The sequence below is a fragment of the Phyllostomus discolor genome, chromosome 12 (genome assembly GCF_004126475.2).
Source record: "Phyllostomus discolor isolate MPI-MPIP mPhyDis1 chromosome 12, mPhyDis1.pri.v3, whole genome shotgun sequence".
NCBI lineage: Eukaryota > Metazoa > Chordata > Mammalia > Chiroptera > Phyllostomidae > Phyllostomus > Phyllostomus discolor.
The window spans coordinates 9,454,768-9,481,455 of NC_040914.2; the positions used below are offsets into that span (position 1 = coordinate 9,454,768).

Genomic DNA, 26,688 nt, shown 5'->3' on the forward strand with positions numbered 1-26,688 from the left:
GGTCAGGTAGACAAGGGTGGAGTCTGTGCGGAGGACCCTCCTCTGCCCTCCCCTCAGTCCTGCCTCTTCTGTCGCCTCCTTCCTGCTTTGTTAGGTCCACATGTTTGTTTCCTACTAACAGACGAGGCTTCTGCACATTTGCACACACACACACACACACGCCGTGTTTGGGAAAGTGCAAGCCTGGGGTGTCTGGGTCCAGCGTGCACCCCCCAGCTCCCTGTCAAGTACACAGAGCCTCCCCCCCCCACACACACAGCCTCCTTGGGTTTGCATTTGTCTTTTGCTTTAGGGCATGAGGTAGGGGCAACATCAGAAATTCTGGTCATAGGGACCCACTGTGCATAGGAATCACCTGTGAAACTTCATACAGAATGTGATGTCCAGGTGACACCTTAGAAATGCTGGTTCAACAGTGGTCCAGACACTGTGGAGGGCCGTTCAGGGGGTGACCCCCGTGTGATGTGAGGGTGGGGTAGCCTTGCCCTTCTCTCCTGTGAGCAGCAGGTCTGCAGGTCCTGCTGAAATGCATAGTCTGGATCAGCAGGTGGGGAACCAGGGACTCTGCCTCTAACAAGCTCTCAGGGGACACTGGCCACACTGGTCTGGGGCGCACTTTTGTTGGCAAAGTTGATGGGGACCCTTCCCCTGAGAGGATGACATCCACCCACCCCAGCATTGGCTCTACTGTCTAGGCCGTGGGTCTTTCAGCACAACACAGAGATCCCCAGGGTCCCCCAAAGCAAGTGACTATATCAGTTTGTGACACAGAAACCCAGCTGGGCACTAGGTCTTCCCCACCTTCTCTAATGCTCTGGGGACATTGGGTTATCCTCTCAGCAGGAAGGTCACAGAGATGACACTGGGGAGAGAAGGGGTCAAGTGGGTGAGGACTGGGGAGAGGGACCCCCTCCTATCTCCCTGGGGCTCTAGCCTGGCCACAGCTTCCAGGGACAGAAGGTCAGGACCTGGGGGTCCCAGCAGGACTAGTCCCTAGAGGTATGGGGTGTGACTCTGTGTGTCCTGGGAGGTGAGGTCATGGGGAAGGGTCAGCTGGTCTGTGGGGCACTGGTCCTAACTCCGTCTGCAGTCAGGGGGCTCAGTCCTGCCCAGTGCTGACTTCACCTTTGATCTGGATCAGGGGTTCTGGGCCTGTTCAGGACCCTGTGTGAGAGGACCAGGTGGTGCCAGGAGGGCCCACAGCAGGGAGTGGAGCTGCTCACAGCTGAGAGGTGAGGGTGGGTGTGGTCAGTGTCCTGGTCCTGAAGGAACTCGTCCCTCACACCTGTGCACACCTGTCCTCCTGACTTCCTGAGGGTCCAGAACTGAGGTGCAGGGGAGAGCCATCAATGGTGCCAGTGTCTGTGTGTCTTCCAGTGTCCCGTCCATCTGGTCTTTGGTTTCTGCTTTATTGATTTCCTCCCATCCCTGTGAGCACTCCTTGAGCATTTCTGTGCCAGCACCGGGCTTGGCTTGGGGTCACCACCGGACAGGCTGGGTGAGTTGGATCCTTGGAGCAGGGAGCCAGGCACTTAGTCAGCAGCTACAGGAGGGACTAGTGAGTGATAATCCTGAGGGAGAGAGAAGGGCAGCACCTAGTGTGCTGGGAGGATATGAAGACTTTTCTGGGAACATCCCCTCTGTGTTGTAGGCAAGACAGTGGCCTGGCCCTCAGGGGCAGGGAGATTCCTTGAGGCTGGAGCACGGTCACCCTCTGAGAGATCCCTCCTGAGTGCAGCAGTCGGCCGTGTGTGGGCAGTGCCAAGAACTGATGTGCAGCCACTTACAATAGGGTCATGATTCATAAACTGGAGCAGAGTCAGGTTTTCCCGGTGATAACATCCCCCTGGTTGTGTCTTTCTCATGTGGAATAGGAACAAGTGGCCTTCCCACAGTCCCTTCTCATGGCGTCCACCCTGCTGCAGCCCCTGGGAGCAGCATCCCGAGATCCCATCTGTGGTCCTGATGACCAGCAACTAGGGCTTGTGTGCTGGGAGTTGGGAGCTGTGTCTGCTTTGTTTTCATTGTTCACAAGGAGCTTTACTAATAAGAAGAGGTGGAGGGCACTGCTGGGTATGTGGAAGGGCCACTGTGTCCCTCCCTTGGAGGCAGGAGGGTGTTGTGGACATCACTGCAGGAACTGATCTCAGGGTCAGCAGGACCAAGTCCAGGCTGCCCACAGGCAGTTCATGGTGGAGGAAGATGATGGACTCGATCTGGAGAGGGGTGGTAGACAGAACAAGGGCCCCTACAGTCCACATCCTCATCCCTCAAATCTGTGAATATGTCACCTGACACAGGAAACTTACAGATGAGAGATCATGTGATTTGAGATTATTTGGTTAATCGTTGAGCATATGGAAATCAGAAGGGTCCTGTCCTTATGAGGGACAGAGGAGGCAGGAGAGGCAGAGACCCAGAAGGAGGTGTGGTGGGGGCAGCAGAGTGCAGGGGCTTCAAGGTGCTGCACTGGCAGCTCTGAAGATGGAGGTGGGGCCACAAGCCAGAGGATGCAGGTGCCTTTAAGTACTTGAAGACGCGAGGACACCAGGGAGACCCTCCAGAAGGAATGAGCCACATCCACGCCATCATGTGTGCTGTGTGACTCTAGGAAGTGTGTGGTGATTGGCTGCAGCAGCTGCAGGAAACCCATGAGAGGTGTCATCTTGTCTAACCCAAGCTTGTGTGCATTGGGACAGGGAGGGGGTCAGAGCTCAGTTGTGATGTGAACCTGTGATGGTTTGTTACTGTGTCTCATCCCATGACAGATGATGCTTGCGCAACAGGAATGTCCTGCTGATCTTTGATTCTGTGTCTCTGTGTTGGACCAGCTTTGTTGTGTGAACAGGGGCACCCTGACCTGAGTGGACCTACCCAGGAATAGCACCGTCCTGGGCCTTCAGGGAAGGACTGAGAGCTACAGGCCCAGCTGTGCAGAGAGGCCTGCAGGTGAAGCTTGTGTGGGAGAGGCTGGGCAAGGTGCAGGAGGAGACACTTGGTCCTGTCTCCATGGGGTCCTGTGTGAGAGTTTGTTGGTGAAACAGCTGGACGCTCATTTGTGGAAAGGACCCTGTGTCAGTGAGATTCAGGTGCAGTAGGAGAGAGGGGACTGATGGGAAGTGGGGGCTGAAGTCATGGACAGGTCAAGGAAGACCTGCTAATGGCAGGAGTCCTGGGTCCTCCCCACCTTGGTTACTCTGACAGCCTCTGCCTGTGTCCCCCAGATGTGAAGATGACCTGAGGGCTGGCCTTTGGATCAAAGCAGAAACTCATGGATAGAGCTCAGCTCCCTGGATCCCACATCTGAGGATCAACAACTTTGTGGAGGCCATGAGGTTCTGGGAGAGAACGAAGGAAGGGTGCAGGACACTGGGAGAGCCAGAAGGGGCCCCACCCAGAATATGTAAACTACCCATGGGTGCTGGCCAGGACCCCACAGAAGGACCCTTGCTCATCTTTGTGAGAACATGAGATGACCCCTATTGGGTGACCCTGAGACACAGGACACATGTACAAAGGGACAAAGCCTGAAGGTGTCCATGGCCTAGTCCCCAGGGCCGTGTGGGGACAGCCCAGGGCTCTCCTGGTTGGTTGCAGTTCCTCTCATGTCTGTGTTTGCTCTATTTTATTTTTTATTGACTGGTTAGAGAGAGAGAGGGAAGGAGCGAGAGGAAAGTAGAGAGAAAGAGAGAGACAGAGAGAAAGAGACAGAGAGAGAGAGAGAGAGAGAGACCCACCCAGCCATGTGTCTATTGGTTGGTTCCTGCCTGACCCCTGACTGGAGATTGAACCTGTAACCCTGGTACACCGGGACAGCAGTTCAACCAACTGAGCAACCTGGGCAATGCTCTGCCTTTCCTTCAGCATGCCCCTACCTCCACATCCCGGCCCTCTTCTCTCTCCCAGGAAACAAAATGGGGGCTGGGGACTTGGAATTTATTCCCCAATGTGACCGAGGAGAGAAAGCACCTAGAGTTTCAGGAGAATTTGTACTGAAAGATGTTCCCTCTCATAGAAAAAGAGCAAATGATGGGCAGGCTCCCTTTATTCAGATCACACAGGTGGTTCTCAGTGCCTCACAAACCCGGTCACTTTCTGGAAGATGGGAGCCTTTACCCTGGTCCATCAGGGTCAGGGTGGCCAGTCTGGGTCATCAGTAATCAGGAAGGACCCCAACCTCGGACCCAGGTCCCTGAATATCCTCAGAGCTCAGGGCTGGTTCTCTGGCTCAGGATGCAGTTGCCGACCCCCCAGGGTCTGGGTCTCAGGCTGTCCCTCCCACAGCCCTGGAGGAGCAGGACCCCCAGGAACTAGGAGGCCCCGTTGGCTCTGGGTCTGATGTGGCAGTACACGTCTGTGCTCGGGTGCAGCAAGTCCTGTGAGGGAAGGAGAGGCCCCTGAGCCCTGCAGCCCCCTCAGAACAAGTGCATCATTTCCCAGGCGCGCTGGGGCCTGCCTGTGCTGGGGGTGCCTGTCCCCGGGCACCTCCTCTCCCCACCCTCTGTTTGCAGGTTATGCTGCTGTTTCCTGAACTTGGAGCACAGCCAGGCTTGGGCTGGGGGCAGGTCCTGGGCCCCTGTGACCTGCAGGACAGAACGTTGGTCACCCACACTCACCTCATAGATGGGGCCGGCTGTCCTGGGGCCGGGGAGGAGGCCCTGTGCAGGGGGCAGAGAGAGGGTATCAGGGGACAGGGGGGAGGCCATTTGTGCACAGGAGTGACAGCTCTGCCTCCTGAGCAGCTGTCCCCACACCTATCTGTCACCCTGCACCCCAGTTTCAGTCTATGCTGCACTTACTTGCCCTTGTTAGCCTGGGAACCCTGTCTGGTGCTCTCAGTGCCTGTTCTGCCCCATGCTGGACCCCAAGGTTCCCCTCAGTCCACCCCAAGGAACCAGGGAAGACTCAGGACTGGGTGGGGGTCTGTCCTTGACGTGGGTGCCCCTTTCAAGCCAAGGTGGGGTGGGCCTTGTGCTGGCTGCTCTGGGGGTGGGGTCTGTGCTGTGTGGTGAGGTTGGATGGTGCCCCTGCCCTGAGCCTGCACAGCTGGGGCCCTAGGTGGAGAGCTGGGGAGGGGATGGACTCACCGGGGAGATGGAGGTTCCAGGGGGACCCTGGCCTGGAAGAAGAGACAAGTGTTAGCACCCAGGGGTGAGGGTGCTTCACCCATCGTCCTGGAGGGGGTGGGTCTTTAGCTCCCAGACAATCAGGGGTGACAGAGTATCTCCCAGAGACAGACCCTCTAGCCATTTTGGGGTCCAATGAGGGAGGTGGTAACACATGACACAGCCTTCCAGGTCAGGGGTGATGGGCAATCGGGGTCCCCTGTGCTGAGAGGTTGATGAGAGTCCCACCATGAAGCCCAGGGAAGGGTCAGAGCCCGAGGGGAACAGGTAGGAGTGGACACTGTGGGCAGGTCAGGGTCCCAGCCTCTCCCAGGCTGAGCAGACACTCACCTGGGGTGGGTGCTGGGGGTCGGTGCTCTGTGAGGCCTCATCTGTCACTGGCCCTAGGAGAGGTCAGACATACTTGTGAGGGGAGCAGGGGGAGCTGTGGTGTCACAATGGGGGAAAAGGGGTGTTTTCTTTCCCCTCAAAGGGTGCGGACCTCTCTTCATTGTTTAGCAAGGGGAGGGCCCAGGAGAGGGAAACTGAGGCAAGGCCTGAAGAATCCATGCCTGAGCCAAGCCTACAGGGGAAGGACCCATGACACATGGGGTTCAAAGACAGTGACCAGGGAAGGGACTGAAGACTCAGGACAGGAACCACCCCGAGGGTCTGACTTCGTGGGAAAGTCAAGGCCACAGAGGGAAGCAGGGCCAGCAGCTTGTGCAGGACACGGGGGGCCTGGTGCCTGCTGCCTCTGGATGGATGTGGTGCCCTGCTGGGGACAGACCCGCCCCTCAGGCCCAAGAGCTGAACTGTGACAGGGGCCTGTCCTCTGTCTCCATCTGCCTGCAATGGAGGCCAAAACCACAGCACAGGGTCTGCTGTCCTGTTCAGGCCCAGGTCTCCTGTTTCACACATTAGGGGTTGTGGTTCCCAACCCGGCCACGTGGGGGCGCCTGAGCCCACCAGGTCTGTGCATGCTCTGCTACCCTCAGCTGTGTGATCTTGGCCAGGACGCCCTTCAGATCCTGGAGCAGCAGATCTTCCTCACAGGGTGGGTGGATTTAGAGAAACAGCAGCAGGTGCCTCACTGAGCACTTACTCCCTGCCAGCCCCATGCAGGTGTGAGGGGTGAACTGGGACCATCCCATGGGGAGAGTTCCTTGGTTGTGACTCATTTATAGATGAGGAAGCTGTTGAGGAAACTGCCCTGGTTAGCAGCTGGTGCAGGAGGGGCTGGAGGGAGTGAGTTAGGAATGTCCCTGGGGAAGTCAGGAGGCCACAGAGAGCCAGCCCAGCATCAGGGAGGGGCCTCCATCCTCCTGGCCTGGAGTGTGATGGGGTCAGCCTCTGGTGGGGGCAGAACTCTGGTGAAGGAAATGCCATCGTACCTCCCAGTCCTCCTGTGGTACAGGAAATACCCCAGGGAGGACCCCAGTGCCACCAGGATTAGGACACCAATCCGATGGTCCCCGCAGAATAGCCCGTGTAGTCATTTTCTACTGAAAAGAGAAGGGAAAGGGGGAGGGGAGAGGAACCGAGTCCACTCAGGGGAAACCACAAGGGGACTTGCAGGGGGGAGGCCTGCTTAGGGAAGAAGTAACAGTCACCATCTGTGTGTGGTTTTGGAGTGTTGTCATCACACTGTCCTTGTGACACCCCTCTGCCCACGGTTGCATCCTGTCCTTTCACACACTGAAACCTTCATCAGCTCTAACTGTACACGTGCTCTCACACCTGCCACTTCTGTGTCCCATTCACTGTCCTCCTGACTCCTCTCCCCTCTCCCCTTGTGTCTCTTTCTCTTCTCCAGCCCTGATGACGGTCTCAGAGGGCAGGCCCTGACCTGTCCACTCAGTGCTGATTTGTGGTAAGAATGCACCGACTGTGTTCAGGGGCCCAGGAAGGGTGGGAATCCCTGTCCGTTATCTGGTGCTTCCATCCTCATGAGGGGCAGGTGTTACCCCCATGGAGCACAGACAGAATCTGAGACATGAGATGCTTAAAAATCACTGGAGGTCATAGGCGGGGTGAGTGATAAACAACATTTTCACTCAGTTCTGCTGGACTGACAGCTGATGACAACATTCCTGCACAGAACAACACTGTCGGACAGCACTGACTGAGTCCTGCCTATGAGTGAGCCTAAGGGCTTTAATCTCACTAAATCTCATGATAAACATCCTCACAACTGTCCTACAATCCAGTTGTTTTATTCCAGTTCACAGCTGAGGAAACTGAGGCTCAGAAGGGAAGGCTTTTCCTGTTTGTTAAATAATTTAGAAGATAATGAGAAGAGCCCAGCCAGCCTTCCCTTGACCATAGGGTCTCAATAAACTCCAATCCAAAGGCTTTCTCAGTGTGAAGAGGACTTTCACTTCCTGGCCTGTGGAGTGAATATCACAGAGAAGAAAGGAAACCTTTGGAGAGAAGCAGTCACAGTTTAACAAGGACTGGGACTCTCAACCTTCTCTGTAAACTACACACTTTGTGGCACTGCTTCTTCTGCCCATGAAGGGACTTCATGGAGGAATCTACCCACCTGTCAGGTAAGCCTCATCGCTCACTGCTCTCCTCTGGAATATCACACACGCAGGTGTCACATAGCATTACATACCTGGTGACCTCAGAGCCAGGACACAGCTCAGAGTGGGCTACACTTTGGCTGTTTCCATGCAGGCTGGCTGGAGGGAGCCAGTGCCATCTGATTCTGGCAGCCCACCTTGGGGATGTCTCCAGGTCCCTGGGAGGAATGGGAGCCTCACACCACATGGATGTGAGTCACAAGTCAGGGGTGAAGTGATCCCATGAGCTTTTGGGGACTGAGGCCTGTCTTTCTGCCTTTGACTCCCTGGCTGAGTCACACAGAGAGTAGATCAATGGGCTACATGTCCCTGTCAGGTGGCCTGTTCCTGTTCTTGGCATGAGGGAGGGAAGGAGCCCTGGATGGGGCACAGCAGAGGCTCTTTCTCCTGGTGACCTGGGAACCTGGCTCCTGGTGGAGCTGGGGCTGCTGCTCTGACTGACTTCTGTGTCCTTTCCTGTTGCCCAGAGGGGTGGGCCTGGGCACAGGTTGAATAGGAGAATCTAGGGAGCCTGCAGGGTGGAGGAAGCAGAGCAGAGCAAGGCAGTGGGGCTAGAGTGAGGAGGAGGCAGATGAGGGACATGGAAGGAGCAGAGAGAGCCAGAAATGTCTTTGGTAGTGAGCAGTGGGGATTACAGGTCACTTCAAGGATCTCAGGGATCAAGAACCCAGTGTAGTAGACTGTTCTGTGTGGCCTGGGCCAAGCTCCCACTCGGAGATGCACAGGACCCACACCCACAGATAGGTGCTCTCGTGGGGAATCAGGCATGCAGTGTACCTAGGCCGCTATAAGTCTTGCTTTTTGCTAAAACTCCCTCACCCTGAATTGAGGACATTTACTGCAAAGCAACTTCCTGAAATCCATGCTAAACTTTCCAAGGATGAGTGTCAGTGGTTCAACTACTTTTGCCTTTTCATTGGCAAATATCCCTGTTATGTGATGTGATTGGCTCCTTGGTTTTCTGTAAAAGGTAACCACCTAAAGTGAGCCTGTGCATAGTTAATGAGGACCTTCTTGTAATGTGTCCAATAAGACAATAAAAACTCTTTGGAGCAAGGGCTGAGGCTTTTGCTCCCCTTGAGAGAAAAGCCATGCCGTCCCTTTTCCTCCACCAGATTTGGATTCGGTAATCTGTGTGAATGTCTCATTTCATCTATAATGACTTGGACCCCAGGAGCCGGGATTTGCATCAGTCCAGGGCTGCCCCAGGGCTGGACCCGTGCAGCCCAGAAAGTCTCTCCCACAGCTGGGCAGCTCCACAGTGACTGTGAGACTTGTGGAGCCCTGAGGGGGCTTCAGGGACAGGTGGTCAGAGGGATGGAACGTGAGTCTCCGCCCCTGGAGGGACAGGGAACGGGTGTTGCCAAAACCTACTAAGACTATATCCAGGTTCCAGTTTCTGTACAGATTATGAGTCATTCATTCATTCATTCATTCATTCATTTTTTTCACCTTTCACTCCTATCTTACACCAAGGAGCAACTGAGTGCTGGTCCCTGAGCTGGTTGCAGGTGGGGAGTGAGGAGTGAGAGGCAAAGTACTTCCCTTCATATCCAGTGGGAGTGACACCAACACATCAGGAAACAGTAAATGGTTTCAAGTCCAGGGCAGGGAGGTGTGGATCAGCCACCTGAGGGGGAACACTGGGCATTTCCAGCACGGACTCTGATGTCACTGCAGGTACTTTGGTTCTGGAGTAAAAACAGGTTAATGCTCTGTTTCCTTTCACTCCCCAGGCCAGAATCTCTCCCTCTGAGCTAGCCAAGGTTATGAAGAAAAGCTCTGAGGGAACAGCTGGTGTCAGGGTCTGCACATGTGTGACAGGCCCTTGGAGTGGAGGGGAGAATGGGCTGGGACTGCAGACAGGTCTTGGTGTGTCTCAGACTAGACAGTCCTGGTGTGTGTGACTCTGTGTGAATGTGCCCCTGTAACTCAGCTCCCCTGAATAAAACAGGGTAGATGGTGAGTGGTCTCAGGCTTGCCAGGTTGTCTGTGGATGAACCTTAAATCTTTCCCAATTTCCTGACCTAAAGCTTGGAACAGAGGAGCTGCCCCAGCTAACAGCCTCTGTGACCATTTGTGTTGCCAACAGACGACTCCCTGTTCTGACCCCTGGTGGATGAGGGGCTGCAAGCAGCATCTTCTCTGTTGCTCCCTGGGCATGCTGACCTTCCTCTGGAGTCTCCTATGTCCCCCAGGGCAGGTGGCTAATAGCCTGGGGACCTTGTCCACAGGTGCTCTCCACTCATAGTCTCAGGTGAAGGACCCCAGCCCTGATGCAGCCTTTGAGGCAGATCCCTGGATGGTGACCAGCTCACGAGCCTTGTGACTCGGGCACCCAGGAAACCATAGCTCCAAGTCAGCCCTGCCCAGAAGCACAGACCCACCCTGACACAGGCTCCCCAAGGTCCCTGGAGTCAGGATCCCTGGGACAGGGTCTAGGGAGGGGCTCCCAGGCTGAGCTTCTCTGTGAGGATCCTAGGGGTGCCTTAGTCTAGCCCCTGATGGAGCCCTGCAGAGTCTTTCTCAGGGTCCTGGTCATGGGGAGGGCCCAGGGATCCCGCTAGACTGAGACTGGTCTCTTTCTCCTGAGTCACTCCCATCAGACTGGCCCTTCTCTCTGTGGTGAACATCTGCAGGGCTGGAATCTGGGGAGGGAACTCTGATTTTAGGAAGTTTGTCTCCACTGTGTGTACTGCACTAAATGCCCAAACCCAGCCTGGGACGTGATGCAGAGGGGGATGGAGGCTGAGTCCAGGGTGTGAGTCCTGTGTGTGAGTAGAATTCGCCCCACCCAACACCCAGAGGTCAGGGAGCAATCACTCACTGTACACACGGAGCTGTCCAGTTGCTACTTCAGTCAGCAAATCTTTCCTTACAGCTTGTATGGTGTAGTATCCTGTGTCGTTCAGGGTGACCTTCTGGAACAGCAGGGATTCATTGGGGTATATGGTCTCTCGACCACTGTGTGCAGGCCCGGGGGTAAATTTTTGAGTCTCTGTTTCATATATTGCAGTTAAACGGTTACTGTCCACATTTTCCCCTCTGTACCAGGCATAGCCTGCAAGATTCTCAGGCAGATTGAGGACAAGGAGAAGCACATCCTTCCCTTCCGCAGCATTGACTGATGCAACAGTGAGTTGGGCCGTGGTGGGTGGGCTCCAGAAGGTTGAGAGAGAGACTACAGGGTAAGAGAGAAAGTGATTAAGAATTGCATCGATGTGTTGGGAGGAAAAGATGAGGCCCTGGGTCCTGAGCAGGTCTCTTCAACTCTCAGGCTTAGTGTATTTGTGAGTGTCTCCCATGGTCAAGGTCAGCAGCACGACCACCATTATTACTTGAGTACCTCTCAACCTGTTATTTCTTTTGTTTGAAAACTCTTCCCCAGGTGTCTGCCCCACTCACCCCCTCACTGCCCTCAGACCCCTGCTGACACTCAGGGGGGCCCTAGGGACACATTCCCTGACCACCTCCTCTAATCACCCTGTGTCTTCACTTTCTGACCTGTCCCTTCATGACACCTGTGGGTACCCGACATCACATCTAGATCTTTCCTTGTCTGTCTCCTCCCCACAGAATGTGAGCTCCATGCAGGCAGGGGCTTGTCTGACCCTGTTCCACCCCCAGTGCCTGCAACAGGCTGCAGGTACCTGTGGGACAATGAGGGAGTGGTCTCAGCCTCCTGTTCCTCCTGGGGTGTATTTGCCCATTCCTGAGGTTTGTGGTTAAAACAAATGTTCAGTTCCCCTGGTTAAGGTGTTCTTAAGTCACCCTGACATAAATTGTTTTTATCATCAGTTTTCAGACATTATTTCTCAATGATGTGTAAGTTTTAAAGGGTAATTGCAGTTTTGCTGCCCCTCACACTTTCAGATCATGAGATTTCCCTGTTGCGGATCCCCTCCCCCATTCTACTCTGCTCCCTGTCCCCTCCCCTCCAGTCCAAACAGAAGCCCTGTGTGCCCTCTCAGAGCACTCTGCTCCCCAGGGGACCCAGCCAGTCTCTGTCCCCATCCTCTGGTCAACCACAGCGATTGCCCCTCCTCACCGGCCAGCAGGAGCCCCTCCCAGGGGACGCGCTCTCTGCTGGTAGGGGCTGAAGGGGACTCCATGGCATCCGCTGTCTGCGTTGTCCCTGCCTCTGTGACAGGAGGTTGGGTTCCAGAAATATGCCAGGGCACCGCTGTCCTGAGGTGTGCGATTCGCCGTCTGTCTGAAGGTGTGGTAAGCCTGCTCAAGGTCAGGAGTCTCCGCAGTCAAGGGAGCTGGGGGCGGGGTCAGTGCCCTGGTCCCTCCCTCTGCTTCCCCCATTCCCGCCAACCTGTTTCCTCTTTTCCCTTTATCTTCCCTCTGGATTTCAGACCCTGGGACCTGCCGAGGTCTCTCTGCCTTTTTCCGAGGAGATTCTCCACCCCTCCATCCCCAATCTGCCTGTGCGCGCGCAGGCACGACCTGTTTGGACGCGCACAAGCCTGGGCACCCTCAGGCCTCTCTTATCGCTTCTGTCTTTTTCTTTCAGAGCAGGATCCCTGGGGCAACATTAGGATCTCTTGTCACAGGATGTCACCCCGTTGTTCATCGGATCACCTGTGGAACTTGGTAAAGATTGTGATGCCAGGTGACTCCATAGAAATGCTGTTTGCCTGATTCCCTGCCTTCCAGCGAACATGGATGCCCAGCCTGACTAGGACCCCAAGGATGTGGGGGTTGGGCAGCCCCTCCCCCTCTCCTGTGCGCTGGGGGGGGGGGGGGCGGTCCGCAGGTCCTGTTACAATTGCAGATTCTAGCTCGGGAAGGGGGCAGTGGGCCAGCGACTCTGCATCTGACAAACTCTCAGGGGAGGCTGATCTTACTTGTGGGTGGAGCTCACTTTCTTTCCTTTTAATTTTTTCATTCACCAAATATTTAATGAGCTTATTCTGCTCTCTTGAGCCCTTTTAGAAGCTGGACATACTGCAGTGAGCAAAACACAGAAGTGAGAATCCGGTGATTGTTAATGAATCCATCGGAATGTTTAATTTCACATTTCTTCACAGGAGCACAGGAACATGCTCCAATAGTGAGGTGGATGGAGACCCTTCCCTGAGGACAACCCTCTTTCCCCAGTGCTGGTCTCTGCTGTGTCCTGGTTTGGGACCACGCAGAGAGCCCCTGGGCCTCCAAACCTGGAGATTGTTTCTGTCTGTGACACTAAACCCAGCTGGGCACCAGGTCTCCCCAGGTTTTCAGATGCTCTGGGGAAGTGGGTGTCCTCCCAGCAGGAAGGTCATGGAGGTGACTCTGGGGTGAGACAGGGACAAGCTGGGTGATGATTGAAGAGCAGGTGAGACAGAGCAGGAATATGGGAGGGGATTTATGTTTCCCTGGTCAGTGGCCGCAGTTCCCAGTGTAGTTTCTGACCTGACAGAGAACAGCCATCACTCAGCTCTTCCAGGTGCTGGGCTCCCGCACACACTCACAGCTCCCAGTCATGGGGAAGGGTGCGTCCTCCGGACTCTCCCAGGCAGGTGGGCAGGTCTAAAACGATAAACCCACACCATCAAGCCAACCTCCCTGAGCCTCTTCCTCCTTCCCTCCCTGAATCAGAGGTTTAGTCTCTGCTGCACAGGCCTCCTGGTTCTGTCAGAGAAACAGATGCAGACGTAAGGCTTAGCAGTGCCCTGGTGAGCTGCGTGGGGGAGGACTTGGAGGTACCTTTCTCTGAGAAGTCCTTGAGGCACCCCAGCCCACAGACCCCAGAGTCTCAGGTGCTCCTGGGTGGCTGAGGGGAGTGGGCCAGGTGAGGAGCTGCCCATGAACATGGCTCTCTAGTGAGTTTGGCAGGGTCAGCCTGGAGGGTCCACTCTCTAGGGGTGTCTGTTTCCCTTCAGAATGTCCTATGCCTTTCAGGAAGTGTGGGGTCTTTGTGTGGAAGCTCATGACCTGAATGGAGCTAGGCCCAAGTGACAGGGGTCACAGTGCACAGAGGTCAGTAATGGAGGACGTGGGTGTCCTTGGGGCCCTCACTGTCAGCTGCTTCCTGAACTGGGGTTGGGGATGTGCTGGTGACTGGGGCTGCCTCAGTCCAAGGCCCAGTGGAAAGTCACCCTGTTTACATGTGAGCAGGAGAGCATCATGGACCTGGGGATGAGGGAGGAGGACAAGAAGGGAGACCCCTTAGCAGAGGAGGGAGCCCCCTCGTGTACCCCCAAGCTAAGGAGGAGGCAGACCGAGGGGATCCTGGTAGGAAAAGGGCCCCACAGGGTTCTAGGAACAGAGATACCCAAGGGTCCATGTCAGAGTGAGCCCAGCCTGGACCCGAGTCCTGGTGCCCATGGTGGCCCAGCCGGGAGGAGGTGCTGAGGCTCCCTGGGCCTGTTCACCTGTGGGGAGAGAGCAAGGAGCAGGAGCTCTGCCGCGTCTGCACGTAGAGCAGACTGCCCCCGACCCCATGCAGACAGGACACGTGTCCCTCAGCTCAGCTCTCCCAGGAGGTGCACACGGAGACAGACGTCACTTCTCCTGGGGCAGGATCACTGTTCCGGCCAAGGAACATCTATTGTTTTGTCTGAGGGTGGTTGTCACTCTCCTCCTAAAGTCACCTTTGACTCCATGATCAGGGCACTGGAGGACATTTGTGGGTCAATGTGTCTAGCAGTGCCCTGTGTGTATGTGTGTGTGTGTGTGTGTGTGTGAGGAGGACAAGGGATGGGTGGGTGTAAGGGTGTGACATACACCATGTGTCCCCCCATATCGCCCTCTGGTGGACACAAGGGGACCTGTACCCTCAGGTAGCCCTGGGACCAGGCAACTCACCAGGGCTGGGATTAGTGCTGTGGACAGGAACCCTGGGCAGAGATGGGTTTCGACCTTTCACCTGCAGTGACCCTCAGTGCAGGACCCTGTCACCCTGTGTCTATCCCGCAGCACGGAACTCTGGGAACCAGATGGACCACATTCCTCTGGTCCCAGACTTTAAAATGGCTAAAAAAACAATGAATTTCAGGTTATGTGAATTTTACTTTAAAACAATCAAACATTTAGGAGAGAAACCCATACATTACCTTGTAAAAACTCACACTAGTACACAGTGAGTTTGTGTAAATGTGCATTTCTCCACACCCCTGGCCAGTGCATAGTAGTTGCTGGAGCAGAACTGTGTCCCCCATTTACCGCCTCTCCTCCCCGTGTTCACTCTCTGACATGCACAACCGCTTTCCTGAGCCGGGGCCTGTGGAGCAGCGATGGGGCCACAGAGAAGCACAGCGGTCTCATCCTGCCTGTCTCTCGGGGACTCAGGAATCCACAGGGTGCGTGACACGAGCACAGCAAAGTGCTCCTGGATGGGTCACAGCACAGAGGAAGGGTCAGAGGTGGGAGTTCAGAGGGGCCCACGGTGTCCCCTGTGGGGGCTGGGGGACCCTGTGGCAGGACGACTAGTGAGGGGGCTGCAAAGAAGAAGGAAAAGCAGGTTCATGGAGAAGGGGGAGAGGGCATTTCAGGTGGGGGCTGTGTGTGTCGACACAGGGGGGCAAGAGCAAGTCTTTAAAAAATTTAATTTAATTAATTTATTTTTAGAGAGGGGGAAAGTGGGGGAGAAAGCAAGGAAATAAAAATCTGGCATGAGAGAGAAGCATTACTCGGTTGTCTCTCGCATACACCCCAACCGGAGACTGATCCTGCACCCTGGGTGTGAGCCCCGACTGAGAACGGAACTGGCGACCTTTCCCTTTGTGGGTGATGCCCAACCAGCTGGGCCACTCCCATGCCAAGAGCAGGTGGTGGTGGAGCAAGAGTCATGAGGGTGCAGGGTGTGTGGACTTGGGGTGACAAGGAGCAGGGGAGCGGGAGGTCGGGGGCACAGTGAGATGACCACATGGTGGCTTTTCTGAAGAGCTGACCTGTTCTGTGGGTCTTTCCCCCAGAACCTGGGCTGCAGGGGGCAGGGGGCTCAGCACCCTGGGGAGGGGCTGAGAAGTTACCCCATCAGGTGCCCAGCACCGTGGTTGCTCCTTCCTTGCTCATACTTGTGGGGACAGTAGCTGCCCCACATTGTGTTTCCTGGGCCCCTACCTGCACTTGCAAAGGGAGAAAGGCTGGGAGCTGTCCGAGGTCCTGAGTTCCAGGGGCAGAGTGAGGACAGCCCAGCGCCTTCCTGGCTGGACAGGGGCTCCTGGGACTCTCATCCTTCCCTGTCAGTAGGGTCCCCACCACAGCTCCTCTCCCCCAGGAAGCAGGAATGGGGGTCGGGCTGACTCAGACAGAAGATTTTCCCTGTGTGCCCTGGGGAAGATCGGGCCTGGAGTTTCAGGTGAATTTCTGCTAAGAGCAAAGTCCCATGAGCAGGAAAAGAGCCAATGAGGGAAGGGTCCTCGTTATGCAGATCCTTGTCTGGTGACCATGGGAGGGTCACAGAGCGTCCACTCTCCCTGGAAGCCCCTCCTCCCTCAGGGAAAGGCCACGAAATCTGGACATAAATGTTAACATTTATAAGTCTCCTCAATAGGGGGAGGCACTGCTTTCGCCCCCTCCCCTCAGAGACCTTTAGGAAATGTCTCTGTGCTTGGGGAGTGTTTTGGCTCCATCAGGGACTTGGTGGGCCTTCCAGGATGTGGTGATGGGTGAGAGGCAGTGAACGTGGGGAGGGCTCAGGACTGTTGACATAACAAGGAATTTTCCACTAAATGCCAACATCAGCTCCTCAGAAGAAGTGAATCAATTATTTTTGTTTATGTCCCATATCCTCAACTGACAAAGGATGTATTTGTTTACTTGCTTGTCTTCTGCCCCCACCCCTGTCAGAAAGGGGCTCCGTGAGAGCAGGGGCTGCCATGTGCACAGCTGAGGTCTCCATCTCCGTCACCTGGAGCAGCCACGAGCCTGACGCTTGGACAGCGTTTCCAGGTGGAAAGGGCCACACAGGAGAGTGTCCTAGGGCCTCTCACCTGGTTTCTGATCTGTAGTTATTATTCTGTCCTTATTTAAATGACATTCTGCTGCAAATAAGGTCTGTCTCTAATTTTTTAGATCATCCTCTTCACAGTTCAGCCTTACACTTACAGAGTGTGTGGATTAGTTCAGTGGTTCTCACCCGTATGGATCTCCCCACCAGCGATGTCGGGCAGTGTCCGCAGGTGTGTTTGGTTGTCAGGACTGTGGGTGACCTGTTGGTGCCTCCTGGATAGAGGCCAGGGATGTGGTCCAAAGCTGAAAATCCTTCTGCAGAACAAAGTCTTCCTCTGTGAGTTTACACAAGAAACAATGTGACAATCTGTATGATAATAAAGCAGGAGCCTCTTAACAGGTGATGAGAACAAATCTGTATATTCAACCTGGGCAAATGAGGCAGGTGGGGAAGGTGAGCCTTCCTGGCAGGTCTGCACCCCAGGGAGAAGGCAGGGAGGAGTGGGCAGGCAGGGGGAGGGCAAGGATGTGATAGGAGCAACGTCTCCCCAGTGTGGACAGGAGGGTAGTTCATGTGCAAAGGGATCCTTCCTCCCTCCCCCTGGGTCACACAGAGGCCTCGGGCCCCCAGCTTCCAGGCAGACGGGCCAGGCGCCCCCATCGCGACCACCACCTCACTGGTGGCTGGGGCAGGAGCCTGGGAGTGCTCGAGTCCCAGGAGTAAGAAAGGCCGAGGCAGCTGAGGTCTGAGCTAGGGTGGGGGTGACGGGGACACAGGCCACTTCTGGGTGTGGTGCCCTTGGGATGGGCAAAGGTGGGGACTGAGGTATTGAGAGGGGTGGGAGGTCAGGGCTGGGGGTGCTGCAGCTGTGACTGGGTGGGATGACAAGTGCCCCCAATCTTCTGTTGGGGACCCGAGTGGATTCCATGTGGGAGGGGCAGAGTGCCCACAGGAAGTGCAGAGCCGGATGCTGGGCAGCTGAGATGTCATGATTGCAAACAAACTCCTTTGCTTGGTGGGCTCTGCAGGGAAGGACCGGAGTCTGGGAGCCTGGCAGCCCTGTCAGTGGGAGCTGGTGGAGGTGGCTTGTGGTGGCCCATGACCCAGGGCAGTGAGATGTGGGCCCAGCAGGGTGAAAGCAGCAGGGACCTGAGTGTCCAGAGGTTCCTGGAGGAGATGCAGCAGGTGGGTGTCTTCAGTGGAAAATGCCCCCCACCCCATGTTTCCTGCTATAGACTCAGGTCAGGCCTGAGGCCTGGAGTGGAGTCCTCACCCAGCTGAGGGTCTGGGCCCTGGGCTGGTGCATCTGGGAAGCAGGTGGTCAGAGACGAGGATGGCAGGTGTCACGTTGTGTCTTCTCCCACACAGGAGTCAAGGCTTCTGCTCAGAGGCCATCTGGGCTCAAGGAAGGGACCCCCCCCCCCATTTCTCATCTGGGGCTTCATGAAAATCTCCCAACCCTCCCTCCTCTTCCTGCCCTCACTGGGGCTCTGGAAGCTGAGGGATCCTCCTCAAACATCAGTCTCCTTCTCATTGCTTGAGGGTTCAGTGTGGTCTCCCTGGCACTGAGGTATGGGTGCTGCTCTGATTGTGGGACCTGCAGACCTGGGCACCTGCTCCAGCAATACCAAGTGGCCCTCTGTGCTCAGTAGAGTGATGTCGATTTATGTGGACTCTCCTACAAGTTAATCTTTATTAGGTTCACACAGATCGTCTTCTGTGAACACTGATGTGATTTCTCTCTGTGTGTTTCTGTCACTCGTCCCTGTGCTCAGAGTCACGTGTTCACCAGAGCTGGGAAGCACTGACTACTGTGGAAAAAGACAGGTGTCCAAACGCTGCTGGTAATGACGATGGCACTTGTGGTGCAGGTCTGTTCAAGGTGGGTGAAGGTGACTGTTTTTGAGAACTTTTCCCTCAAAATCACGTGCAGAGGGCACCTCCTGGACCTGTCACATGGTGGGATGGATGAAGGACAGAAATGGAGGTCGGTAACTTAAATGTCACAGCCAAGAGTGGACAACAGGGTCTGCCCAGAGTCGAGAATGGATGGATGACTGGTGAGGACACGACACTGACACCAGTCCCCTACCTGAGGGGGCATCAAAGGTCCTGTGGTTCAGAGAGGGGCCTGGGGGTGGAGGCGGGTGCTGTCAGCCCACAGGTGTGGGAACTGAACCCGACACTGTCTAGTCACCAGCTGAGTGCATTTGGGATGTTTCTGTGTAAGGTGTGAAGGCACATTGTATGATTGTGAAAATATGGAGAAGCTTCTGTTATGTAACATTCCTTTTTAGAAAAAGATTTTATATATGTTTTTTTAGATAGAGGGGAAGCTAGGGAAAAAAAGGGAGGGAGAGAAATATCAATGTGTGAGAAAATCACTGATCAGCTGCCCCTTGCACGCCCCCAACTGGGGACCTGGCCTGTAACCCAGGCCTGTGTCCTGATGGGGAATCAGACCAGTGACCCCTCAGTTCACAAGCTGCTGCTAAACCCACTGGGCCACACCAGCCAGGGTGAGGAATATTCTTTTTAATAACATGGTTCTTCCTATGACAGTAGGGACCCTGCATTCATTGCATTCACTCCTGCTAAGACGGTAAGGACATCAGAGTAGACGGTGTGATGACGCTGCATGTGCATCTGCCATGTGTCTCCTCTCCCCTGTGTCTGCAGAATCCCCCTCATCTGCCTGCAGCACAGCCCAGTGCTGTCACTCTGACCCGAGGTCACACCTGTGATCACCCCAGTCCTGCAGCTGCTGAGCCACAGGCAGACGTCAATTATCACCTCTAAATGTGCCTGCAGCTGACAGATGGACTTACGGTAGATTAAAATTATTTTTTCTTACATCGTGAAGAAGTCTGTTTCTCCCTTCTTCACTCACAGGGAGGTGCAGGGTGTCATTTGGTCAGTTGATGTTGGAGGTGAGTGCAGGTCAGTGGTTCTCACCCAGGGGCAGTGGTTCCACCTTTTCTCCCATTTCCCAGGACACACGGTGATGTCAGAGGAAATGCCCTTCACACTCTGGGTGTGGGGTGAGAGTTCCACTGGCATCTAGTGGGCAGAGGCCTTGGGATTGTGCTCATCTTCCCACAGCACCCAGCCCAGCCCCCAACCAGAATCACCAGCCCCAAAGGTCTCTGTTGAGGAGACAGAGAGCCCTACTGAGTGTCCTGCACCAGCGTTCCCAGGAGGCCTCCCTGGTCCCTGAGGTTTTCATCTCTCCCAGCCCTGTCCCCCTCCAGTCCCCATCTTCTTGCACCTTCATTACAGTCCTTCTGAGCCTGAATGTGCTCTAACCCCTCAAGAATCCCTCCCATTTACTCCTCTTCTAAGAGGAACCATCCACTAGATGGCGCTGAGATCCTACATCATTTCCATCACCTGAGAGAAATAAATGCAAGTGTTTTTACAGCCACAAACACTCCCTCAAATACTGTTTAGATATTTTTCGGGGTGGAACCCAGAACCAACCCCAGGATCCCAGTCACTGGGGAGAGGGGGTGAACAGTGCAGGCTGGACACTCAGGGCCCCCATGCCCCACCCTGTGTGTGGGCACTGGGGGAGATGACAATGAATCCATGGCCTTAGAGGATTGTGTTCACCCCCTTACCTGTGCCTGCCCTCCCCACAGAGGAAATACACAGCTGCTCCCTTCCTCTGAGACCTAGTGGTTCCCCCACTAGAGAGGAGCCTGTCCACCCCTCCCTGATTTGTCTCCAGATAAGCTTCAGGTCTGGGTCAGTTATGGCTAGCCAACAGACGCTCACAGTTTCCTTGTTTGCCCCAACTGGCCACAACAACAGTGTCTCATGGTGGCCCCTTCATTTCAGGTTCCCCCCAGGATAGGCCAAGCACCAGCTCCTCCTGTCTTTGATCTGAGGTCTGAGCTGTGAGCCTGGTCCTCTGTCCAGGGAGCTGCCCTCCCTGACCCAGGTCTCCTCTGGACACTCTGACCCCAAGCAGGGCTTCAGTCACCAGCCTGACGGTGGCTCTACCCCTGCCCTTGAGCCGTCCTCATGGGCTAGTCTTGTAGCAGGTGGAGGCCCAGAGGCTGGGAGTCCAGGGGGTGAGCACAGACAGCCTCCATCCCTCCTGACCAGGGTGCTGACTCAGGGACTATGCAGGGCATCTGGTGGGGGGGGACTGCAGAATTGTGGCCCCTCCTCAGGCCAAGGAGCTCCCCTCTTCTCCTTGTTTGCAGAGGGTGTCTGCTTCGTCCCAGTGCGAGTGGGTGTGGAGTGCAGTCACAGGGCCACTTTGCCTGTCTTGTTGTCACTATATGTCATTTTCTAGTGAACCTGTAAATGTGGTGAAAGGGTCTAGTTGACTCATGACTCATAAGCCCATTTTGCATTCCTGGGGACCCAAGTCAGCTTGGTAAATCCTGATGGATCTTGGCAGCAGTTCCTTTAGGGGTTTTTCATCTCTGTTGGTGAGAAGGGCCTGCACTTTTACTCCCTCATTCTCTCCTGGTCTGGTGCTGACATGAAGGGTATGCTGCCCCATTAAGGGCATTAATGAGTGTTCTTTCCTTTTCCTTTTCTCTGGGAAAGTCATCTTAGTTTGAAGTGAGCTCTCCTTTGACTGCAGGAAGGGCTATTTCTCTAGAGAGAGGCAGAGGGTCTGAGTCTTGGGTCTTGGCTCCGGGAGGGACACAGATAATGTCCTGTGTGGCCAGAATTCCGAGGACTCTGCACTTGGTTTTCTGTGTGTGAAGAGATTTTAGGTCATTCATTCATTCCCTCATTCACTGTTCACTCCTCTCTCTTACAGGGAAGAGCAACTGAGGGCCAGTCCCTGAGCTGGTTGCAGGTGTGGAGTAAGAAGTGAGAGGCAAAGTCCTCCCCTTCTTATCTGTGGGAGTGACACCAACACATCAGGAAGAAAAGAAGGGATTTCAGTCCAGGGCAGGGAGGTGTGGATCGGCCACCTGACAGGGAGGCCTGGGTGTTCTCAGCTCTGACTCTGATTGTTACTGCAGGGACTTTGGTTCTGGAGTGAAAACAGGTTAATTCTCCATTTGACTTCACTCCCCAGACCAGAATCTTTACTTCTGAGCTGAGGACACCCAAGAAGAAAAGATCTGAGCCAGTGGTTTGTCTAGGGATCCACACACACCACACAAGGCCACTGGGGTGGAGAAGGGAAAGGGCTGTGGCTGCAGACAGACCACCAGGGACTCGGAGCAGCTGCTGCTCATGGTCTGTTGGGGCTGGACTGAGACTGGTCTCTTTCTGCTGAGTTTCTCCCATCAGACTGGCCCTTCTGTCTGTGTTGAATGTGTGCAGGGTGGGAATCTGGGAGCTCTGATCATAGGAAGTTTGTCTCCACTGTGTGTGTCCTGCACTAAATGCTCAACCCCACCCTAGGATGTGATGCAGAGAGAGATGGAGGCTAAGTCCAGGGCTGTCAGTCCTGTGTGTGAGTAGAATTCACCCCCCAACACCCAAGGAGCAGAGAGCAATAATTACTTTCATATATGGAGCTTTCCAGTTCCTTCTTCACTCTGAAAACTCTTTTTTACTTGTATGGTGTAGTGTCCTCTGTCCTTCAGGATGATGGTCTGGAACGGCAGGGACCCAGTGAAGTACATTGTCTCTCGATGGCTGTTTACGGGCCCAGGTGTAATTTCTTGAGTGTCTATTACACATGATAAAACAGAATGGTTGTCACGCAGACTTTCCTCCTGTACCAGGCATAGCTTGCAAGAGTCTCAGGCCAACCTTGGACAAGCAGAAGCACACCCTCCCCTCAGCACCATTGGGTGGCACTGGCTCAATAGTGACTTAGGCAGTGGGGTCGGGGGTGGGCTCCTGAAGGTTAACAGTGAGACTAGCAAGGAGGAGAGAAATTGATCAATATTGGATCTATGAATTGGGATGGAGAGATGAGGCCCTGGGTCCTGAGCAAATCTTATCCTTTCAGTCTTGGTGTGAGTGTGAGTGTGTGTTTGTGTGTGTGAGTGTGTGTCTCCATGGTCAAGGTCAGTAGTGTAGTTGCCATTACTTCAGCACCTCTGAACCTATTTCTTCTGTTTCAAATACTCTTCCCCAGGTGTTTGTCTGGCTCTCCCCTCACTGCCTTCAGACCTGACTCCCTCTGCAGTCAGGGGGCTCAGCCTGCCTGGTGCTGACATGACCTTGGATCTGGGTTAAGGCTTCCAGGCCTGGTCAGGGTCCTGTGTGAGGAGAGCAGGTGGTGCCAGGAGGGCCAACAGGAGGGAGTGGAGCTGCTCACAGCTGAGAGGTGTGGGTGGGTGTGGTCAGTGTCCTGGTCCTGAGGGAGCTCATCCCTCACACCTGTGCACATCTGTGCTCCTGACTTCCTGAGGGCCCAGGACCCAGGTGCACAGGAGAACCTCAATGGTGCCAGTGCCTGTGTGTCTACCAGTGTCCTGTCTGTATGGTTTTCAGTTTTTCCTTCATCATTTGCCTCTGTGTGAGCACCCCTTGAGCACTTCCTCTGTGCCAGCACCGGGCTTGGCCTGGGGTCAGCACAGAGACAGGCCTGAGTGAGTTGGATCCTTGGAGCAGGGAGCCAGGCACTTAGTCAGCAGCTACAGGAGGGACTAGTGAGTGATAATCGTGAGGGAGAGAGAAGGGCAGCACCTAGTGTGGAGGGAGCATATGAAGACTCTTCCAGGAATGGCCCATCTGTGTTGTAGGCAAGACAGTGGCCTGACCCTCAGGATAGGGGGATCCTCTATGACTGCAGCACAGTCAGCCTCTGAGAGGTCACCTTCTGGGTGCTGAAGTTGGCCATGTTTGGACGGTGCAAACAACTGATGTGCAGCCACATGCAATGGAATCACAATTCATAAACTGGAGCAGAATCAGGTTTTCCCGGTGATAACATCCCCCTGGTTGTGTCTTTCTCATGTGGAATAGGAACAAGTGGCCTTCCCACAGTCCCTTCTCGTGGCATCCACCCTGCTGCAGCCCCAGGGAGCAACATCCCGAGACCCTATCTGTGGTGCTGAGGACATGCAACCAGGGCTTGTGTGCTGGGAGCTGGGAGCTGTGTCTGCTTTGTTTTCGTTGTTTACAAGGAGCTTTACTAACAGAGGAGGTGGAGGGTGCTGCTGGGCCTGTGGAAGGGCCACTGTGTCCCTCCATTGGAGGTGGGAGGGTGTTGTGGATGTCACTGCAGGAACTGACCTCAGAGTCAGCAGGACCAAGTCCAGGCTGCCCACAGGCAGTTCATGGTGGAGGAAGATGATGGTCTTAGCCCAGAGAGGGGGGTGTGGAGAGAACAAAGGCCTCTAAAGTCCACATCCTCATCCCTGGAATTTGTGAATAGGTGACAAATAGGTGAATTTACAGATGAAAGATGGTGTGATTTGAGATTATGGTGGTTCATCACTCGCTCATTATGATCACAAGGTCCTGTCCTTATAAGGGACAGAGGGGGCAAGAGAGGAAGAGACCCAGAAGGAGGTGTGGCGGTGGCAGCAGAGTGCAGGGGCATCAACATGCTGCACTGTCAGTTTTGAAGATGGAAGAGGAGCCACAAGCCACATGATGCAGGTGACTCTAAGAGTTGGAACAAGTGAGGACACCAGCAAGAACCTCCAGAAGGAACCAGACATGTCAAGGTTGTGAGTTGTGCCATGTGACTGTGCTAAGTGTGTGGTTATTGGCTGCAGCAGCTGCAAGAAACCCATGAGAGGTGTAGCCTTGTCTAAGCCAAGCTTCTGTGCACTGGGACAGGAAGAAAGTCAGAGCTCCATTGTGATTCGAACCTTCAAAGGTTTGTTACTGTGTCTCATCTCATGACAGATGATGCTCGGGCAACAGGAATGTCCTGCTGACCTTTGATTCTGTGTCTCTGTGTTGGACCAGCTTTGTTGTGTGAACCTGGGCACCCTGACCCAAGTGGACCTGCATGGGAACAGCACCCGTCCTGGGCCCTCAGGGAAGGACTGAGAGCTGTAGGCCGAGGTATGCAGAGAAGACTGCAGGTGAGGCTTGTGTGGGAGGAGCTGGGCCAGGTGCAGGAGGAGACACTTGGTCCCGTCTCCATGGGGTCCTGTGTCAGAGTTTGTTGGTGTAATAGTTGGATGCTCAGTTATGGAAAGGATGCTGTGTCAGTGAGATCCAGGTGCAGTAGGAGAGAGGGGACTGATGGGAAGTAGGGGCTGAAGTCATGGACAGGTCAAGGGGGTGCTGCTCAGGGCAGGAGTCCCAGGTCCTTCTCACCTTGGTTACTCTGACAGCCTCTGTCTGTGTCCCCCAGATGTGAAGATGGCCTAAGGGCTAGTCTTTGGGTCAAAGCAGAAACTCATGGACAGAGCCCAGCACCCTGGATCCTGAATTTGGTGTAGGCAAGTTTATTTGTGGAGGTCACCAGGTTCCAGGTGAGGAAGGAGGAAGGGCACAGGACACTTGGACACTCAGAAAGGGCCTCACCCAGAATATGTGCCCTACCCATGGGTGTAGGCCAGGACCCCAAGAAGGATCCTTGCTCATCTTTGTGAGAACATGAGATGGTCCCTATTGGGTGATCCTGAGACACAGGACACATGTGCAAACGGTCAGACTCTGGGGGGTGTCATGGCCTTGTTCATGGGGCCATGTGAGGACAGCCCCGGGCTCTCCTGGTTGGTTGCAGTTCCTCTCATGTCTGTGTTTGCTCTATTTTATTTTTTATTGACTGACTTGAGAGAGAGAGGGAAGGATAAAGAGGAAAGGAGAGAGAGAGAGAGAGAGAGAGAGAGAGAGAGAGAGAGAGAGAGAGAGAGAGAGAGAAACATAGGTAGTGTTCCACCCACCCATGCATTTATTGGTTGGTTCCTGCATGAGCCCTGACTGAAGATTGGACCTGTAACCCTGGTACACCAAGACATTGGTACAACCAACTGAGCAACCTGGGCAATGCTCTGCCTTTCCTTCAGCATGTCCCCACCTCCACACCCCAGCCCTCTTTTCTCGCCCAGGAAGCAAAATGGGGACTGGGGTAACTTAGAAAATTTTTCTCGATGTGAGTGAGGAAATAAAGGACCCAGAGTTTCAGATGAATTTGTATTTAAAAAAAGTTCCTTTTGATAGAATAAGAGCAAATCAGGGGAAGGTCCCCTTTATTTGGATCACACAGGGGGCCCAACCGACAGCACAGGATGTGCTGACCTGTCCAGGCCCAGGTCTCCTGTCTCACACATCAGGGGTTGTGGTTCCCAACTCGGCCATGTGGGGGCGCCTGAGCCCACCCAGCCTGTGCAGGCTCTGCCCCCCTCAGCTGTGTGACCTTGGCCAGGATGTCCTTCAGATCCTGGGGCAGCAGATCTGCCTCACAGGGTGGGTGGATTTAGAGAAACAGCAGCAGGTGCCTCACTGAGCAATTTTTCCCTGCCATCCCTGTGCAGGTGTGAGGAGTGAACGGGAGCATCCTGAGGGGACAGTTCCTTGGTTGTGACTAATTTATAGATGAGGAAGCTATTGAGGAAACTGCCCTGGTCAGAAGCTGGTGCAGGAGGAACTGGAAGGAATGAGTTAGGAACGTCCCTGGGGAAGTTGGGAGACCACAGAGAGACAGCCCAGCATCTGGGATGGGTCTCCTTCTCTTGGCCATGGGTCAGATGGGGATCAGCAGGGAGTCAGCCTGGGGTGGGCAAGATGAGGGTGAAGGCAATTCCATCATATGTTCCAGTCCTCCTGCAGTACAGGAAATACCCCAGGGAGGACCCCTTGCCACCAGGATGAGGACCCCAATCACGATGCCAGCGATGGTCCCTGGGAGTAGCCCATGTAGTCATTTTCTACTGAAAGGAGAAGGGAAAGGGGGAGGGGAGAGGGTTCAAGTCCACTCAGGGGAAAGCAGGAGGGGCCTTGCAGGGGGGAGGCCTGCTTAGGGAGGAAGGAACTGTTACTGTCTGTGTGTGGTTTTGGATTGTTGTCATCGCACCGTCCTTGTGACACCCCTCTGCCCACGGTTGCATCCTGTCCTTTCACACACTGGAACCTTCCATCGGCTCTAACTGCACGTGCTCTCACACCTGCCACTTCTGTGTCCTGTTCACTGTCCTTCTGACTCCTCTCCCCTATCCCCTTGTGTCTCTTTCTCTTCTCCAGCCCTGATGACAGTCTCAGAGGGCAGGCCCTGACC

The 26,688-nt window shown here is 54.7% G+C and overlaps 1 protein-coding gene and 1 pseudogene across 1 annotated transcript in view; both read right to left on the reverse strand.

Moving 5' to 3' along the window:
• The window catches only part of LOC118497666 (carcinoembryonic antigen-related cell adhesion molecule 21-like), an 834,765-nt gene that overhangs the window by 773,146 nt on the left and 34,931 nt on the right, over positions 1 to 26,688 (reverse strand). The window lies entirely within an intron of this gene.
• LOC114511620 overlaps positions 4,311 to 26,688 on the reverse strand; it is a 35,583-nt pseudogene continuing 13,205 nt past the window's right edge.